At 43.6% G+C, this 17,795-nt stretch overlaps 1 long non-coding RNA gene across 1 annotated transcript in view; it reads left to right on the top strand.

Annotated features, from left to right (window-relative positions):
- LOC135176512 (uncharacterized) overlaps nucleotides 1–15,978 on the top strand; it is a 53,461-nt gene extending 37,483 nt beyond the window's left edge. The window contains exons 2-3 of the long non-coding RNA XR_010302686.1: nucleotides 3,410–3,536; nucleotides 15,737–15,978. This is a non-coding gene — a long non-coding RNA (uncharacterized LOC135176512). The remainder of the gene's footprint in view (nucleotides 1–3,409; nucleotides 3,537–15,736) is intronic.
- The last annotated feature ends 1,817 nt before the right edge of the window (nucleotides 15,979–17,795 follow it).

Genomic DNA, 17,795 nt, shown 5'->3' with positions numbered 1-17,795 from the left:
ACCAGTGCTGAGTACAGGAGCAGAATAACCTCCCTTGTCCTACTAGCCACACCATTCCTGATCCAGGACAGAATGCCATTGGCTCTCCTGGCCACCTGGGCACACTGCTGTATCATGTTTGGGATACTGTCTACCAGTATCCCCAGGTCTCACTACCTCCATTTGCAACCTGAGTGATATTCACTAACTTACACATTTTTATGCTTGTAGTGGTAGCTTTTTTCAAGCAGCAGGCAGTGACCAGACACAGGATAATGGGTTGTATAGTCCTTTAAGCCTCAGTGTGCTGTTTTCAGATGGCTTTAGCCATGTGAAAGTAGCTGACAGGTGGCTTGTGTACTGCTGGTGAGTGCAGTACACAAGATAACCTTTGGGGACAGGTGGGCATGCAGTGCTTGCCATGCTCAGCTACACCCACTCCTGAAGCTTTCCCAGCAATAATCAACAGTGCAACCAGCATTATCCCGATTTATGGAGTCAGCCAGGAGCCCTGCTGTGAGTTACAGCCTTGATGGCTGAATTGCCAAGGCAATCGCTCTTCTGTACATAAATATACTGTGCTGTCCCAATCAGTTGTGCTGCTTCTGAAACCTTGGGAATAAAGAAGCATTTTGCTGCTGAATAACATCTACGTGGAGCCTTGAATATCACGGCTGAAATGTTAAAAGAAATGTCATGCCAGTAGTCCCCAGAAAGGAGCTAGATGGATTTTTGCTTGGGGTATTCTCCTGCATGCTCTCAAATGGAAAGCAGATGGATAATGTGGTGGGTGAAGAGGCAGCACTAAGCACCTATATTTTAAATGATGAGAGACTGGGGACTTTCTTGCTTTACAGACAGCTATTTTGTGCTTCTTGTTTCATTTTTTGCATCAGATTTCCCAACCAAGATAGATTTGTGGGAAGAGATTTAAAATAGTGTTTGTTTTTTTTTCCAGAAGTGTCTTTATGAATTTCTTCAGAAAAGTTTGGAACACTTTTTAATGAAGAAGAGCCTTTGTTGGATCACAGGCTGGAGCATTACACATGAGTCTCAATCCCAGAGAATTTTAATTTCAAAGCCTCACTTTTACTATAAAATCTTGAAGAACACAGAGGGCTTTGGTTATAATGAACTACTGCCCACTAAATTAACTTGTTTAAGGTCTGCAAAGTGTGTCTTCTGATGCAGAAACACTACATGACACCCCCAGAATGAATTAATCAGCTCTTAAGCAGTAACACTGCAAGTCATCTTGCTGCTTTAAATCCTTTTCATAAGCCTTCCTCAAATTTCTCTCCACACCCTTAGTTTGACCACAGGCACATTTAAGTCTTCACCTGTCATTGTAGACAGCTGTCTTCAATGAATCACCTGGTGGCAGCCTAAATATTGGTATCTTTCCTTGGTTTTTGGGTGGCTACTTCCCTGATGTTGTTTGTGTGGTTGAATCTCTTACAATAGCTCAGTACGTGCAAACTCCTCTGTGTTACCAAGGTTATCAAGGCTATCAAGGCTTGGAAGAAGGATGGTGGTTTCTCTTTATTCTCTGTAAACCATCTAAATCATTTAAAACTAATCACAGGGAATATTAGAGTCTTAGCAGAGGTGAAGGAGATGGGGAACTCTGCCAGGATGGGGAGTAACTTCAGCTCCTCACCCAAGTTCTGCCTCTTAGCACTTGGTTCAATGTAAGATGGCAATGGAGATGTCTCTGGAACTTGGAGTCCTATGTATACCAGTGAATTTCATGCATTTAACTGAGTCATCTGATCACTACAAGTCAAGGGAGGAGTAAGTGTGCACATTTCTAGGAGCAGATGAGCCAGTTCAGATGTGAAATTGTTCCTCTAAAATATCAGGGAGAACACAAGACTAACAATTCCAGCTCTTCAGGTAAGTCTCAAAGCATGAGTTAAGCGTGATCCATCTAACTTGCCAAAGGCTGCAGTTCTTAGGAGAAAATATGCCTACTTTTATCCATAAGGTTAACTGTAGATTTCTTTGGACTGTTTGATAGTGAAGATCTATTGCCAATTACATCTGCTTCACAACCCTCTTGTAGCTTCTTTTTTTTGTTTGGTTTGTAGCCCCATCCACCCTCTGAGTAGGCAACTTTTTTTATTGCTTCTCCTATAAAGGGCTTTACCTCTGCCACTGTTCTCTGCTGAGTGTCCAGTCTCATTTTATCCATCTCCTATGAATGTCAAACTGTTAACTTCCCTTGTTTAGACACTGAGCTTATTCCTTCTCATTTCCTTGACTGCGGCTTCGCTCCTTTGTAGGGGTATGGGCCCCGCAGCTGTGCTTCTGCAGCTCTCCTACTCCCATCTTCATCATCCACTGCAATGTTCTGATCCACCCTGTCTCTTCCCTTGATCAGCAGAGGTGTTACACAGCCTCTTCTGGTGTCTTTGCTTATTCAGATGCAGGTAAAGCCCTGACTCAGACTCTATCTGAACTGAAGGGCAGTGCCCCTGTTAAATGCCAGTGATGTAGAATGACAGGCCAGCCACCAGTAAATGCCAGTAGGCCAAAATGTCATGCTTTGCCTCTTCATCCCAGCCCATCAGTGTGGGGATTTGTTTTAGACTATCAATCATCTGTAATCAAGATGATTACAAAATGGAAGCAGCTCACTCCTGAAATGCAGCATTGGAAATATCTTACTAGAATGCTGGGGCCAAGCCTGACAGGTGAGGGGTTTTAGCCTCGGCTACAACAAGTTGGAACAGAAGAATCTCTCTCTCTTTTTTTTTCCAAGCATAAAAATTCTGTATTTTGTGGAAGGTGAGTTTTGTGCATGCTCAATAGCAGTTTTCTCATAGGAGTAGCTAGAAATCAACATTTCACCCTCAAAAAGAAAAAGCATTTTGCATGCAGGATAGAACTTTTAGTGGTCAGTGCATAGAGACATCTGCATTTGAAGGAATCGTGTCCTTTCAGACAGGTATGGTGTGGGCAGTAGTTTGGCTGCTAAATGGCCCACAGCAGGTATTTTATAATATTGAAATTATGTTTTGTATTAACTTTCAAACTCCATTCTTCCCTTGTCAACCCTGTTCCTCCCCAGAGGAGGTGGTGTGGCAGTAGAATTGTGGGGGAGCTTATTAAATCTGCACATTTAATGCTTCAATTTAAACCTCAGATAATAAAGTACCATCTTTTAATTTAAGCTGTGGGTTTACCATCTGTGCAAATTGGAATTCTTTTTCTTTCTGCATTACCTGAAAACCAGCATTATTTTGTGAAGTGTTGGTTTCTCTGTGAGCACCTATGCTCATCAGTGTGCACAAGAGTTCACACATAGAGGCAGACCCCTGGACACTGCCCTGCCTTAGGCTATTAAGTCAGATAAGCACAGCATTTTATTTACTTTGATCACTTTCTCCTACTTAAACTTGGCTCTAATGTCTTTTCATCTTTCCAGCATGGAAAGCAGTTACGCAGCATTTGAAGTTCTGATCTGGGACAGTATTTGGATGCATCCTCTCAGCTTGAGAACAGGTTATTTGCTGTAACCAAACCTCTGGATGATGCTGTTGCTGCTCTTAAAGGTAGGTAGAAGTGTGTCACAAGTCCAGTCTCCAACAGCACTGACTTGATCCTCATTGCTCCTCCTACTAATTCTAAAATGCTTTGTGACTATCCTCCAAAACTCTGTGCTCCCTCATACTGTGAAGTTTAATATTAAAAGACAAGCAAACCTGACAACTTAGTGAGTGGACTGCACAGATTCCAGTTAGCCAGGATTTTAGAACATTTTAAGCAGCATTTAAGTGGCATTATGCTCTGTTTGGATCATTAGATAAAAGACTTGCATATCCAATGCTAAAGAATTTTGGGAGAACCAAAACAAAATCTCTTGACTCTGGAAAAATGAATTCATTTCAGATAAAAAATCCTAAAGGAAAATGACAAACATAAAAGGGAATCCTGAACCCCAGTCATTCAGTCTGACCTTGACCTCAGCACCTTCTGTTCCTGGGTCAGGTCAGGGAACAGGACTGGCTTATGGCAGGTTTTAGGGACTCATTTTAGGGCTGGCAAGTAAAAGAAGACCTTAGGGCTGCCAGTTTAGCCAATCAGCTCAGCCATGTCAAGGAGTTTACTTTTACTAGAGATATGTAGTGTATTTAGTAAAGTCATCAACATGTATTTCTTTAATCTCCTGCATGTGCAGGTGCAAATGCAGTGCAAACCCTTCCTTCCTGCCTGCCTTGCAGTGGCAATTTTCAAAGCAAATGTAGTTTTAATGTTTAACTGACTATTGAGAAAAAAGAAGAAATATTGTGAGGAAGAAAGCTAAATCACCCAAACTCATCATGTTATGTAGCCTAGAATCATGAAGAAGCCAGACAGGTTCGTAACTGTTGCATTTTGTCCATTTTTTACCCCATGTACTCTCTTTTTCCTTCCTTTCTAGAAGAAGACAGTTACATATCTTACCCCAGTAAGATTTTTTTAAAGCAGAAACATGTCAAAATTAGGTAGTTCTATGATCTTGGTCTTCTTCTGTCACTCCTTTCCCCAGTAATCCTTGAAACATTTGGCCAGTTGAGGAGAGGTGCTGAAATCAGTGCTGCTGCCAAAGAACAGGTTGAAGCACATTGGTCTGGTAGCAAGCAAAAAGAAGCAACAGGCTTCCATGTCATGGCAGAACTGAGCAAATTCCTCTTGGAGAGCAGTATGCATGGGTCCCCTCATGAACCTTGGTTTAATGAGATCGATGTTGTCTATTGCTGACCAAAATTTCCTCAAAGTTTTGTCCATAGGGCTGAGGTGAAAAAAAATGATATTAAGATACTCGTGAGCTTAAAGATTTTTTGTCTGCTGGAGCATGTAAATAGAATAATAGCCTTAGAGTTGGTCTAACAAGTTATTAGAAAGTCTTTAGGACATAGGATGTTCCCTGAGAAGCACAAAGCTATAAATATGGTGCCTGCACCAAGCAGAGCTGAAATCTTTTGAGTCCAACTGAGTCTGGGGGAGAAGAGGGCGGATAATATGATGATTTTCATTTCTGGTTTGTCAGCTCTAACAGTAGTTTCTGTAAAGCTAAGTGCTGCCTCTCTATTTGTTGTAAGAGCAATCACAATTTGTCATCCCAGTTGTATATAAGGATGAAGAATTGTGAGGAATGACAAATTTCCCTTCTGGCATTTGCTTAAATTCTTGGAAAATCACACGGCACAGTGTCCAGCAAAGTTCAAAAGCCGCTGCAGATTAAAGCTACCAAGGGCTGATTTGGATCCTCAGCACGCCCAAGCACGGAGTCCATTAGTATCTGTTACTGTGTCAATAGAGAAAACAAACTGCTAGCACTACCAATTAACTTCACCAGCAAGAATATCTTCCCCAGAAAAAAAAAACAGTGAACATGCATCTTTTATGAGGAGGCAGGAGCCCAGAGCCAGCGTTTCAGACATCTGATGACCTTTGTGTGTGTCTGCTCTCTCATTATCTTTGACAGGGCCTAAATGCAATCTTCAGAGCTGCTCAGTGCCTCCTGTCTCTCTGTGGAGACTTTATTTAATTTACTGTATTATATCATGGCATCTTTTCTCTTCAACTGGAGACATCTCAATCTATTCTAATGATAGTTATACTGTCTGTGCATAGGAATGAAGACACTTAGAGACAGGGGTAGCTTTAGTCTGTATTTGGGAAGGTGCTGAAAAACACAGCTTGTTTGATTAGATCTACAATCAAAGTTGCTAATAGCTAAATATCTAAAATCCAGCCTTAAATGGGCACCATGTACTATTCTGCAATGTAGCTTCTGCTGTAACTCATCAAGAGGATGAGTTTGAAATAGGCTTCCTGTGAATTTCCTGTGAAATGAGAATTGTTGTCATTGGAGTTTGATCTCATCCACCTGCTGGCACAGGGCTGAGCACTCCTCCAGGAGCCTTTTAATGGCTCAGCTTGGAAATTTCAGGAGACCCCTGACACCAGTCTTGCAGGAACAAGAGCATGTCTGACACTCAAATGGCAGCCATTGCAGTGCTCACCTCAAACATACTGTGACATTAGCCCAAACAAAAGAAATGCCTAAACACCTGGACACAATTCTTTGCCCTTAATTACACCTCAAACCCTTGAAGGGGAGAGAGATTCAGATATGGGTCCTAATCCCCATGCACTTCAAGGTGACAGAGTCGTTGCACTCACCCAGATACTTATGTGGTAGCTTCTACTTAGCCTGAAGTAAAGGAGTATTAATTCATTACTGAAGTGACACAGCCTCTATACACCAGGAATTTATACACACTACAGGTCAGGCCTACTGAGTAATTAATGCACTCGCAGGGTGGAACAGCTGAGCCATGCACATGCCATCATATCCAATTTCAGGGCAAGGTACTATTTCTTCTTTGGGAGGATAAGAAAGGGTATGTGGAAGAGTAAAACTTCCACAGGTGGAGTATTTCCAGAGAAGGGCGATGAGGCTGGGGAGAGACCTCGAGCACAAGCCCTATGAGGAGAGGCTGAGGGAGCTGGGGTTGTTTAGCCTGGAGAAGAGGAGGCTCAGGGGTGACCTTATTGCTGTCTACAACTACCTGAGGGGTGGTTGTGGCCAGGAGGAGGTTGCTCTCTTCTCTCAGGTGGCCAGCACCAGAACAAGAGGACACAGCCTCAGGCTGCACCAGGGGAAATTTAGGCTGGAGGTGAGGAGAAAGTTCTTCACTGAGAGAGTCATTGGACACTGGAATGGGCTGCCCAGGGAGGTGGTGGAGTCGCCATCCCTGGGGCAGTTCAAGGCAAGGTTGGACGTGGCACTTGGTGCCATGGTCTAGCTTTGAGCTCTGTGGTAAAGGGTTGGACTTGATGATCTGTGAGGTCTCTTCCAACCTTGGTGATACTGTGATTTGTTACTGACTGAAGTAGGTAGGTGTGTAGTTGGAGTGGAATATAAAATCTCATACAGATATAAATACTTTTTTGTGGCTCTGGTGCTGTGATGTCAGGGGCTGAAGGCGACTGAAAAGTCACAGCTAAGAAAAAATTAGCAACACCTTTTTCCTGAGGTGGTTTGGATTTTTTCATTAAGGCTTCCTGGCAGCTACTAGCAAGCCTGTGATGCATGCTGTGACTAAGGCGAGCTGTTATGGTGACAGGCTGGGAAGCAAACGTGACTCTTGCATGACAAGAGCTTTCTTCTCTCTGCCTTCCCTTCCCCCCCCCCCCCTTTTTTTTTTTGTTCTAACAGAGTTAGAAAGCTGTTCTGTCCAGCTTCTTGTTTTCCAGCTTTGATTTTCCAGCCCAAATGTTTTATGCAGAGAGTCCTACATTATATGGTATTTTTAATCTTCATTCTTAAATGATGAGATGTTGGAGGAAAGCAAATTTATGTTAGGAATACAGCAGAAAGGAATTAATTTTTTCCCATTTCTCTGCAGATGCTGATAAACAAGAGCACAGATTCTGTAGCTTTCCAGTAGTAGCATGTTATAGTCATAGATGGAGGGAAATCACAGCGTGTCATGATTGAAGCAGTAAATGCTTGGAAGCTGTGGGTAAAGGAAATATTCTTCTCTGTGCATTACACTTTATTAAACAGGAAATTAACAGTGTCCCCTTACACGTGGTTTGAAGAAGCATCCCCTTACACATGGCCTTGCATGAAGGAAGCTTGCCAAGTACTTATTTTGAGCACTGGCTAAAGCTGCTTATCCATGGCTGTGTCTAAGCAAGCGTTTTGGTTCAGAGTGGTGGTGTGGTTTTGAGGCAAGCCCCCTTATTCATGGCCATGCACCGAGTGCTGGCAGGAGGGGTTTTGCTGGGCGTGGGCTGAATTGCTTTTGGAGAAAACACCAGGATGCTACAAGCCTGGGTGGATGTGGTGGTGGCCTGAAGAACAGGTACGAGGAGGCGACATTGAGCCCAGAGGACAAGAGTAACTCAAGTCCAAAATAGCAAGACTGAAATAGAGCTGCACAGCTTTTTAGATTCCCAGATCTCACCACTCTCTAGGTCTGCTCCCAGTCAGGAGGCTTTCAAGCCTCCAGTCTGAGTGTTTGTAATGTGTAGAGACCAAGATGGCAGATTGAAACAATCATTAGGCACCTTGGGTGCCAATTGTCTTCCTAGCTGTAATGTGGATTAAATAACTGGCATCACCCTGATCTTCTGTAGAATAAGTCTGCTTGGCTTAACAAGATCAGTCGTGGTAGGAGACACAGTTTATCAGCAGCAAATGAATTGAGAAGCTGCCTTCTTGCAGTCTGAATAGCTTTGCACTTGTGTCACACCAATTTAAGCATCTTCAAGCTAAAAAAGTTCACTAGGAGGCAGTGGGTATTTCAAGAAGTAAAGTGTTTGGAATATTTCTCTCTCCGGAAACTTCTTGTACCTGAGCTGGATCAAAGCTTTCTTTTGAGTTGTACACCCCCTCATCTCACCACAGGTGGACAACACCTAGACAAAAATGTTTGAGTGTGGTACCTGTGATGTCCTAAGTGTTAAGAAATTGTTAGGCAAGACAGATCCTGTGGGAAGAGGTTATGCAGTGTACCCAACAAGCTGACACTGACTTAGAGAAAAAGACAGCCTAGGCTGTGCTTCAGAAATCAAAGCAATGCTCTTCACAACTAAACACCAGAACTTCTTTGCATCTGCTGTTATGTTAAACCACCTCAGGGGCAAATTACTCCCTAGAGAGACTGGTGAGGAGGAAGAGAGATATGTATCCACTCAGAGTGTCTGATTTCTTGACCCAACCCCTCAGATTAACAGTACAGGTCTGTAAATCCATGCTGGGAATAGAGTATGTGGAGAGGTGCAGTGAGCATTTCAGAGATTGAAGGACTGAGTTTGATGGAGATCAAACCCTGGGCTGATTCTCGTGCCTTTAGACTGAGCCAGATGTCCTTACAAACACAAATCAGGCCATGACAAACGGATGCTCAGCTGCAATACTGGCATCTTTTGCCTGCTTTCACTTCAGAGCTCAGTTTTCATGGCCTCCTTGATGTGTAATAGCAATATGGCTTGAAAGTATCAAAACCATTATGGGAAATGGGGTTTGCAATCAAGAGGTACAGAGAGTACCAAATGCTCTCCCATGTCCATATATGTTTAATTCCTGAATTTCCACTAAATGCCAATAGCTTTCTGTCTCCACTTCAATTGATAGCAGGGTGTGTACTCGTTGTTTCTTTTAGCACTTTTCATTAGATTATGTTTCTGGATGCCAGAACTTCAAAGAAGTGCTGCAGTATTGCTCTGTTTGCCCCATCCTTTGAAAAAGAGTAGGGGCAGCAAACTTACTTTGAGGTTTGTGTTCCTGTTGACTTTAAAAGAAAAGAAAGGCATTTTCACACTGATATTTCTTCTCTGTGTACACTCAGGGACAATCAGTCCAACTACCCAGACCTACTAAAATTAACTCCTTATGCATTTTCTTCTTCAGCTTAAAAGTTTTTCTCTGGAGCAGTTCCAACACAGACATTTCTGGACCAACTCACAGTGCTTCTGTGTGAGAACATGTTTATCTGGCACTGGCTGGAAAACAGGAGGGATCTTGCCTGTATGTTACAGACTGCAGTTCAAACAGCATTTGACACCCTTTTGGTTGCTCACGTTTTACCACTGATTAGGTCGAGGAACTGCGTTCAGCTATATAAAGCAAACTGCTAGTCATGGGTTGATGGGTTGTACTGTGCAGTCAGCAGAGGAGAACTAATCCTTCAATGTTCAAACAAAAAATGAGGCAATGAGGCCTCTGGAAGACTTGATTATGCTGTCTCTGGTGTTTCTTCCTTCTTTGCCTAGTCTGCTACCTCCAACACACATGCCTCAGCTCTGCCACTTTAGGATCTGTGTGCAAAGCGTGCCCAGAATCACAGAACCACAGAATTAGCCAGGCTGGAAGAGACCTCCAAGATCATCCAGTCCAACCTATCACCCAGGCCTGTCCAGTCAACTAGACCATGGCACTCAGTGCCTCATCCAGGCTTTTTTGTAACCCCTCCAGGGATGTCGACCCCACCACTTCCCTGGGCAGCCTGCTCAGCAATTCTCTGCTGCTTTGTGAGGCTGCAGTTCTAACTCCCAATTACTATTTTTTTTTAGGGGGAAGACAACAACAACAACTACTATTTCACATCTCTCCTGTCAAAGTACAGGCCTAGGGTCTTGGTGTGAGGTGAGAATATAGCTTTCCTCTTGAAGCATGTGGCCACCCAAAGACAAACATGATGGATGCACAAAAGTGGGCAGATTGACACAAAGATAGTGAAAACAGAGTGCCATTGCTACTTGCTCATGATGAGCAAGTAGGTACTAGAAGGGTGTGGTTATTAGGTAGAGAGAAATTCTTCTCCCCTTCTATTCTGCTCTTGTGAGTAGATACTGGAATATTGTGTCTAGTTTTGGGCTTCTCAGTTCAAAAAGGACCTCAGGGAACTGCTTGAAAGAGGCCAGTGCAGAGCCACAAAGATGCTGAGGGAAATGGACCACCTCCCTGCTGAGGAAAGGCTGACAGAGCTAGGGCTTTTTAGCTGGAGGAAGAGGAAGCTGAGGGGTGACCACATTCATGTTTATAAAGATGTGAAGGACAGATGTCAGGAGGAGAGAACCAGGATTTTCTCAGTGATGTCCAGTGATAGCACAAAGGGCAATAGGTGCAAGCTGGAGCATAGAAGGTGCCATGTGAAATAAGGAACACTGTGAGGGTGACAGAGCCCTGAAACAGGCTGCCCAGAGAGGTCGTGGAGTCTCCTTCTCTGGAGACATTCAAAACGTGCCTGGATGAGTTTCTACGTGACCTATTCTAGGGGATCATGCTCTGGCATGGGGGGTTGGGCTCTAGATGTCTCTTCCAACTCTTACCATTCTGTGATTCTGTCTTCAGGCCTGCAGCTTGACTGCTGTTCATAGCAATGGCTACCTGTCCTGATTGCTACTGGTAGGGAATTTCCCAACCTTTCTTAGTTCTTGGAGCACTCCATGGCCTGCTATTTTCTTTATCCATGCTCAAAAGAGCAATTCTGACCAAACTGCCCCAAATACAACCTTCATCACTGCAGCATTTCTCTCTGACTCAAGGTTATGTGGGAGTTACTGATAATTCCTTAAATACATTTAAAATAGGTGAAGCTGCCAAATATGTCCTTCAAGTAAATTGACTCTGTTCTCTGGCTGTCAGCTCTTCAGCAGCTGTATGTGTATATTTATATACATACACTAATTCTGAGTCAAGCTTGAGGTTTACTCAGACAGATGAAAAATTCATTCAGAAGGATGAAAATTTGGCTGTCCCACCCATTTATTTAAAGGCTGCTGCTGCTCACTGAAGCAGTTAGGGATGGCCACACTCTGTTCTCCAGCAGTGACTTTGGCCTATGCAGTCTCAGTAGGATGGAAGCAGATAAATGGTTATAATCTATATGTGCTGGTGTCTGAATAAAGCTTGTGAACTGTGCTTTGACAAGTTTGGCCAAAACAGACATTTGGAAAAGATGAAGCCCCTGAATAGCTACTGAGATAGAAGGCTAGGGAACTGCTGCCTTCAAACTAAGCCTTCCTGAGTTTCCATGCTTGAGCTGCAATGCTTGATGGCTTTTGTTAAAGCAGCCAAGATACACTGCAAAACAGAAGGGAAAACACAAATATTGAGTTTTCAGTGGGGAAGTGGAGCAGAGAGAGTGCATAAAGGGCACAAGGTTTATTACCTAAACAGACCTATAATTGACTAAAACACATGGTGTGGTGGGAAGGGATGGTGCCTCCCTGCTCAGGACTGCAAGGGGAGTGTGGCAGAAACACCTCTGAAGGACAGAAAACCAGCATGCTGCAGCTGCCTGTCTTTCAGGCTGCCCTAGGCACAGTGTGAGCAGGTGCTGAGAGGGGACACACAAAGCTATATTTCGTCTCAGCAAAGGATTCCATGGCTCCAATTATAGCAGTTTGCTCCTTAGTTTTTTATAAGCTTTCTTTTTCTTCACTTTTTAAACTGTATTCCTTCTGTAGCTAACACAGCAAAACCTTACTGCGTGGGCATGTGGAGAGCTTCCCTTTTGCACACTGAGCAGGAAAGGCTCACAGGGGTTGGGATGCATCCTGATGGCTCCCAGGCAGCAGTGAGCTTTGTGGACCAGTGGGGTTTCTGGCACCTTGGGCAGTTGTGACCCCTAAATATTTAACATGTGTCAAATTTCAGGAGTTTCATGCTTTTGGTAGAGTCTCAAAGGTGTATATGTTGTTTATGAAGCCCTAAACCCTGATTTTTAGGAGAAGGATCTGGGGAGAACTTCTTGTATCGTTTCAGTACTTAAAGGGGCCAGTCAAAAAGCTGAGTACAGACATTTTAGCAGGGCCTGTTGTGACAGAACAAGGGGTGATGTTTTGAAACTAAAAAAGGGAGGTTCTGACTACAAAGAAGGAAGAAACATTTGACGCTGAGGGTGATGAGACCCTGGCTTAGGTTGCCCAGAGAAGTGGTAGATGCCCCTTGTCCCTGAAACCATTCCAGGTCAGGTTGTCTGGGGCTCCAAGCAACTTGCTCTAGTTGCATATGTCCCTATTGACAGCAAGGATGTTGAACTAGATGGGTGATCTTTAAAGGTTTCTTCCCACCCAAACCATTCCATGATTCCACATTCAAACATACTTGCCTAGAAGACCCTCTGAGCATCAAGAAACAAACATGATATTGCAGTAACTAGAGAAAACTTGATTTCCCATCAACCTACAGCGAGTGGGTTTCTTGTGGGTTTCTTGTAGACAGATTGGATGGCCACCTGAAGGATCCTCTGAAATCACACTCTAAGGGTATAAAAATGACTCCTGAAAATAGTCTTATGGGTTGATCAACAGAGGACTAAAGGCAGTGCTGATTATGAGAGATGAATCTCTGTCCCCTCACTGCTTGGGGCTAAGGACAAAAAGCTTTGCTAACTTGGTTATCCAGAGCAGTCCTCTATGGGGATAAAGTCTGGTCTACTGCAGTGTTTTTATGGGCCTACCAAGGCACCTAGAAAATGAGCTTTAGGGCAGAAATTGAGCTTTCATTTAGTAGGATACTTCTGTAAGTCTCTTGAGAAGAAAACTCTAAGATGTATTTCTGTAGAAGGTTAGTTTAGATGCAGAAATAATCATCTACATAGGATTTTCTAACCTGCTGTGCTACCAGCAAGAATTTTGGGCAGAAACAGTTCACCTGATTTTCTCAAGGCAGGTATGTGATAGGACTCTTTGAGTTCTGCCTTTGTAAGTTTGACTGCCACTTGGATTTCCAAGGCACCAGAAGACCTTGGATTCACACCCATACCTGCTCAGGTGCAAGATTTCTTTCCCAGGTGGACTAATTATGGGAAGGAAATTGCATGTTTTCAACATGCTCAAGGCTAATTCTGTCAGCAAGAGATATGAAATACTGAATTTCCAAAGGCTAGAGGATAAAATGCAAGGCTGGAAATAGATGTAGTGTGCTGTAGAATGAATAAACACGGGACAAAAGGACCCGTTTTGCTTTTTCTCTGTGAGATGGAGGAAGAAGTTGCAGGTGAAAGGGAATTGCAGGAGTTGCTCTGTATTTGGAAAGCAGATTTGTCTGTGCAGCATTTTTGTAATGAGCTACCTATTAAAAAAATAATTTACAAGTATGCTGTTGTCTCATTATCCAGCTTGCAGTATACAAAACACTTTTGTAGGAGTTTCTCTGCCCTTTGCATGAGCTGTTGCAAATGATTTTGCTGTACTGGGCACCAGATGTTTTGTGACAGCCTTGCAGAGCTGAGTTTTCTTTTGCTGTTGAATGGGGAGCATTAATCAGCTTTAATGACCACAAGTGGATATACTAACAGCTTACAAAAGTTGCACTCTCCGTTCTGCTGTAAATGGAGCCTCAAATAGTTGTAGTTGCCTCTGGCTGTATGCTAGAAAACCTGTTTTCTTCTGTGGATCATACTCTCACCCTTTAATCAGAGCTTGTTCTGAAAATGGCAATGCCATGTCTCTAAGGGTGATCTCATTTTTGAGGGCAGTAGCCAAGGGGGATATTGTCATCTGTTTCGACCAGCTCAGAGAATGAGACTGAGAAAAACACATTTTGAACTTCAAGAAAAAGTATTATTCTGTTTCTTAGGCACTTCAGCTGGGAGTCTGTCTGCACAGCAAACTATTGGGTTTTGCTCATGCTATTCTGTTTTTCATGGAAGCATCAGGACCTCTCTTCATGATGATCCCAAGGGGCTCACCCCAGGGAACACCGGAGTTGCCACAGTAAATGTCTACTTGAGAGTCAAATGTCTCAGCTCCTGTTAGAGAGAACAGACCTGTAAGGCAGATAGGCTCATCTCATCCTAAAATAGGCACTGAAGGGGGAGTTTGGTTGTCAACACAGTTGTCTGATGCTGTCTGGGATGCCCTATGGAATGTGCAATATCTGCATGCAGCTGGCCCCTTGTCCTGTCATTGGACATCACTGAGCAGAGCCTGACTCCATCCTCTTGACACTGCCCTTCACATCTTGATAAACATAAATAAAAATTAGAAATGGGATAGTTAAAATGGCATCAGGGAATTTTATTCATAGAATCATAGAATCAACCAGGTTGGAAGAGACTTCCAAGCTCATCCAGTCCAACCTAGCACCCAGCCCTGTCCAGTCAACCAGACCATGGCACTAAGAACCCCATCCAGTCTTTTTTTTAAACATCACCAGGGATGGTGAATCCAGCACCTCCCTGGGGAGCCCATTCCAATGGCAAACCACTCTGTCAAGAATTTCCTCTTAACATCCAGCCTAGGCCTCTCCTGGCACAATTTGAGACTGTGCCGCCTTGTTCTGTTGCTGGGTGCCTGGGAGAATAGACTGACCCCCACCTGGCTACACCTCTCACCATCTTCATCACCCTTCTCTGGATGTGTTCCAGTATCTGCTTTGTATCCAGTTTTGTTTCCAAAGCTGGAATGATGAATCAGTAAGATTCAATAGATGTCTTATTTTTGGGAAGTGCTGCAAGTATGTTCAGTATTTGGGAGCTTTTATTTGATACAAGGCGTATTTGGCAGAATGGATGACTTGGATAGGCTGCTCTCAGAAGCTTCCTGAAATGAATTGAGTTTACTTTGATAAATCTTATGCTAGGCATAATCTCTTTCCATTAGCATATGGATAGCATTATGTAGGGAAATACTGCATTTAATTTAAATACTTCAGTTTGTGCTTGACACAAGCAACCATTTGAAATTCACAGTGAGGCTTAAGTTGCACACTTTGCTTTTGTTTGTTCGTACAGAATTGAATCACGTTCTAACTGTAAATGTGGTGCCAGTTGGCTTGGGAGAAGGGTCTGTAGGTATATGGAAGCTGCAAAAGGAAATGTAGCATGTGCAGGAGCACCCAAGAGGTGCAGGCCTGTCTGCAGGGCTCATCAATAATCCTGTCTGAGGGGAAGCAAGGTGCTGAAAGGGGCATGAGAAGTTGCTTCCATTTCCTCCTCACACAGAGCATAATGTCATGAAAGGACAGAGGCTTGACTGACAGCCTCATGGTGAAAGTAATGATGTACTCAGAGGCTTGTTGAGAATGGAAGGGGGGGGGGAATGTCCATCAGAGTGATGGTGATGTGAGCAAATGTGGCTGGGGAGAGGCCATCACCAAACCCAACAATTATTTTCAATCACAGATCACTGGGGCATTATCAAAGCCATGATTAAATCAGTGGCATTAAAAAAGAAATATAATTGCCAAAGTGTTTCCCCTGAGTGATTTTTTTTTTTTTCAAATGAGAAAACCCTTTTCCAGATACATTCCATATGAGAGAGACTACTGAAAGCAAAGAGCACCGGGGAGAAAAACCCAGCCCAAACCATCTCCTCTGACAGAAAAATGTGAATAAACTCCCTGTGTCCAGAAGAGCATACCAGCTCCAATTATTTCCACCTTCAGACATGATAAACAGAATTCTGAGGCATTCTGGGTTATCTCAGCCCTGGTGATGAGGAAGGCTCCATAAACCTTCTTTTCCTGTATTCAGGAGGGATTGTTTTCTGATTAATAGTGGCACAAATGTGCAAATAAAACTGCTGAATTAATCTAAATCTCTGCAAAGGTTTATGAACTGCTCCATTTGAAGAGGAGTTTGGCAGTTGTTTGGGCAGGTGATGACACAGTGCAAAGCCTGTGATAGGAAATCTCACTGGGTTCTCCTCCCCCTCTACTCTGCCCTGGTGAGACCTCATCTTGAATACTGTGTTCAGTTTTGGGCTCCCCAGTTTAAGAGGGACAGGGATCTGCTGGAGAGGGTCCAGTGGCAGGCTACGAGGATGATGAGGACACTGGAAGGCATGACTTATGAAGAGAGGCTGAGTGACCTGGGGCTGTTTAGTCTGGAGCAGAGAAGACTTAGAGGGGATTTGATAAATGTTTATAAATATCTGAGGCCTGGCCAGGGGAGGGGGGACAGGCTCTGCTCACTGCTCCCTGGGATAGGACAAGGAGCAATGGGTGTAAGTTGCAGCAAGAGAGGTTCTGCCTCAACACAAGGAGGAACTTCTTTACTGTAAGAGTCACAGAGCACTGGAACAGGCTCTCCAGAGAGGTTGTGCAGTCTCCTTCTCTGGAGACTTTCAAGGCCTGTCTGGATGTGTTCCTGTGTGCTCTGTGTTAGATAGAATTGTCCTGCTCTGGCAGTGGGGTTGAACTCGATGATCTCCTTGGCTCCCTTCCAACCCCTGACATCCTGTGATCCTGTGAGTAGCCTTCCTACATTGTCAAAGCTCTACTTTGGAGTAAAGTATTCTGCTTGGTGCTCCAGCACCCTTCATTTCTTAGTCTGAGTTACCCATTTCTATATGAAAAGGTAGCTGCATCTCATCCAAAAAGGCTATTCAGCGGCAGAGATAATTTTTCTGTGTGGGTCAGATGGGTTTTGAAAGTTGCCACAGAAGGAAACTCTACAACCTCTCTGGGCAGCCTGCTCCATAGTTCCAGCACCTTCACAGTAAAGATGTTTCTCCTCATGGTGAGGTGGAACCTCCTGTGTTCTAGCTTATACCCATTGTTCTTTGTACTATCACTGAGTGCCACAGAAAAGAGTCTTGCTTCATTAAAGCTTGGCATTTAATGCAGTCATTACAGGAGAGTTCACTTCTCTTAAGAGCTTTGGAGTAGGGTTCCCCCCCCTATTCATAACTCTGTCTGCTAGAACTACATGGCAGACCTCACTAGGAAGCTGTAATGTTCCTTTCCCCTTTGATCTCAGTTTGTGTGTGTATAATGCAAAGTATAGAGTTTTAATTTGAGACATTTTTAAGTTTGTGGAAGATCTGTAATTAAAAGAACATCATTATCCTTTCCAGCACCCCAGGCCAAGACAATCACAGGTAGAAGAGCATTTGTCTGGGTTATGAGGAATAAATGTTGTGGCAGGGGTCACCACCAGAACTTTCTGATTATATTTATATCACATCTGCTCTCCACATCATGCTCTCTTCTTTTGCTAAGGGGGGCTTGGACAGGCTGGAGAGTTGGGCAGAGAGTAACATTGTGAAGTTCAGCAGGGGCAAGTGAATAAGCCCACGGATGAGTACAAGTTGGAGACTGACCTGTTGGAAAGCTGTGCGTTGCGGAGGGGAAATTAATTGATGCGAGATGATATCTTCTGAAATGAACATTGTTTATTAATGTTGCTATTCAGAACTCTGCCACCCCCACCACTCATTTTAATAATATTTTGGTTCTTACACAGTCATGGAAACATTCTGTGGCTGATATCTACATCTAGTAGTAACCAACAAAATATATAAACATGAATTGAACTGGAAGAGAAGATTCCTGCGGTCCAATGCCGCTTGCGGTCAAT

This window comes from Pogoniulus pusillus, chromosome 6 (assembly GCF_015220805.1).
Source record: "Pogoniulus pusillus isolate bPogPus1 chromosome 6, bPogPus1.pri, whole genome shotgun sequence".
Taxonomy (NCBI): domain Eukaryota; kingdom Metazoa; phylum Chordata; class Aves; order Piciformes; family Lybiidae; genus Pogoniulus; species Pogoniulus pusillus.
The sequence above is the reverse complement of the archived record's forward strand: the minus strand, read 5'-3'. Positions and strand labels throughout refer to the sequence as shown.